Source organism: Mandrillus leucophaeus, unplaced genomic scaffold (genome assembly GCF_000951045.1).
Source record: "Mandrillus leucophaeus isolate KB7577 unplaced genomic scaffold, Mleu.le_1.0 Scaffold13, whole genome shotgun sequence".
Lineage (NCBI taxonomy): Eukaryota > Metazoa > Chordata > Mammalia > Primates > Cercopithecidae > Mandrillus > Mandrillus leucophaeus.
The window spans coordinates 8,414,794-8,417,370 of NW_012101254.1; the positions used below are offsets into that span (position 1 = coordinate 8,414,794).

The following is a 2,577-nucleotide window of genomic DNA, read 5'->3' on the forward strand; positions in this document are numbered from 1 at the left end:
GATAAATTATAATTCTGAATTTATTAAGATTATGGACTACATATTTATGAAGCAGGTTGTATATTTATGGTTAGCTCTTCTCTAGTTTTGTAGGAATTGAGCACTCCTGGTTCACCCTTTGTGAAGTACTTAAAGGCACCCTCTATGTCTGTGGGATCTATAATAGACATTTGCCAGTGTCTGTAAAGTCTTATTTGATGCAAAATGGGGTTGCCCATGTTGTTGCTTTAGCAGACCCTTATTTTTGTAAAAAGAAATGTAGTCTTGTTTGTAACATAATATTCCTGTTTGTAATTGAGGAGTTTCTCCTTTTTCTGCTTTTGTGCCATGTTTTTAACTAACTACACTTGATGCCTATTTCCCCCTCTTTTCCCTCTGTTTTTAGATTATTTCATTCACTGTGTCCAGAGACATTTTATTTGCTTTAAAAAGTCATAGCACTATGAGCTTTTCTTATAGTTTTGTCTTCTTCCCAAGTGGTGTATGCATAGGATGGGGGAAAATATGCATTCTACAGATTATTGGAATTATTTTCTTTTTCTTTTTTTCAGTATGAAAAGCCTTTTTTTCTTTTTTGACATGTAAAAGGTGGTAGTTAGTGTATATAACTCTGTGAGTTTAGAGATAAGTATATATTTGTGAAACCACCACCACCAACACCACAGACATGTCCATCATTCCTAAAGTTTCCCTGTCCCTTTTATTATGAATGTATTATTAGTATTATTTTTGTGGTAAGAACACTTGATATAAAATCTGCCCTCTTAGACAATTTTAAGTATGCAATGCAGTATTCTTAGATGTAGGCACTATGCTATATAGATCTCCAGAACTTATTTATCTGGCATAAGTGAAACTTGATTGCCTTCCCACAAGACCCTGGCAATCACCCTTCTACTCTCTGCTTCTGTGAATTTGCTAGTTTAGATTCCACATATAAGTGAGATCATACAGTATTTGTGTTTCTGGGACTGGCTTATATGATTTAGTGTAACGTCATCTAGGTGCATTTGTGTTGTTGTGAATGGCAGGATTTCCTTCTTAGGCTTAATAGTATTCCACTGGGCATGCACACATATACACCACGTTTACTACATTCATCTCTTGTTGGACATTTAGATTGTTTCCATATCTTAGCTATTATGAGTAATGCTACTGCGAACATGGGAGTGCAGATGTCCGTCGAAATCCTGATTTCAATTCCTTTGGATAAATACCCAGAAGTGGGATTGCCGGATCATATGGTAGTTCTATTTTTAATTTTTTTGAGGAACTTTCATACTGTTTTCCATAGTGGCTGCACCATTTTCCATTTCTGCTGACATGTACCAGGATTCCCTTTTTTCCACATCTCCCCAATATTTGTTGTCTCTTGTCTTTTTGACAAGAGCCATTTTGACAGGTGTGAGGTGATATATCATTGCGGTTTTGAATTGCATTTCCCTGATGATTAGTAATGTTGAGCACCCTTTTTATATACCTGAGAAGTGTCTATTTAGTTAGGACCTTTTTTTTTTTTTTTTTTTTTTTGTACAGGGTCTTAGGAGTGGTTCACTGCAGCCTTAAAATCCTGCTTTGCCCATTAACAAATGTTTTCTTCCTGTGGAGTCGCAGGACTACCCTATGTATTTTGGAAATTAACTGCTTATCAGATACATGGTTTGCAGATTTTTCTCCCATTCTGTAGATTGCCTTTGTGCCCACACTTTTAAATTTTCTTATTTTTTTTTCCTCCCTTATCATTACCCACAATGCCCACACTTTTAAAATGTCAGGCTGTCTTTTAGTGCTATGCAGTTAGATGTAATTACTCCTATACACTGTGGCTTTTTTTTTTCTCCAAGCTTTCATAAAGCTTGACCTCTTTTAGGTCGGTTAATCTGGCCCTCAGTCATTAGCGTTTATTTGCTGCACCTAGGTGTCACTCCTAGTAAACAATCTAATACTGTATTCACAAAACTGGACAGCAATCTTTGAAAAATATTTGAACTCTTTTTTCTACCTCTCCTTGTTAGGTCTGTTTGCTGGTATTTCTGACTTTTTCGCTAGCTTTTTGGGATTTTTGAGATAATCATTGACTGTGAATCCCCATCTTGTGAGATCAAAATAAATATTTTGAGTAACTTTAGAAGTGAAATGCTGTATTACTTTATTTTTATTTAATTAAAAAAATCCCTAGGTCCTTCTTTAGTATACTTTTATCACCCTGTGCTTTTCCCTTTCCAACACTCATGCATTTGCCAACATAACAAAGCAGAGTGGTCGAAGTTGAGGGTTAAAGAGGTAAAAGAAGTCTGAGGGGGAAATCTCATAATGTATGTAACTCTCAGATGAGCAGGGGAAACTATAAGTTCCTCAGAACAGAGCAAGTTTTTCCTTATACTGTATCAGATTCACATGGAGTACAATATAGGTAATATTGTAACGTGACAATGTTCCCTGCCACAATTTCGAACCAAAGCAATGGTGGAGTTCATAGGATTGTCTCTGGTAGCCAAGTGAAAATGCAGCTTAAATTCAATTACTGGCTATTTTTGTAGTCCACATATACACACATTCTGTTGTTTAGGTCATGAA

The 2,577-nt window shown here is 35.9% G+C and overlaps 1 protein-coding gene across 1 annotated transcript in view; it reads left to right on the forward strand.

The window, feature by feature from the left end:
- ATAD2B (ATPase family, AAA domain containing 2B) overlaps positions 1 to 2,577 on the forward strand; it is a 197,442-nt gene that overhangs the window by 1,353 nt on the left and 193,512 nt on the right. The window lies entirely within an intron of this gene.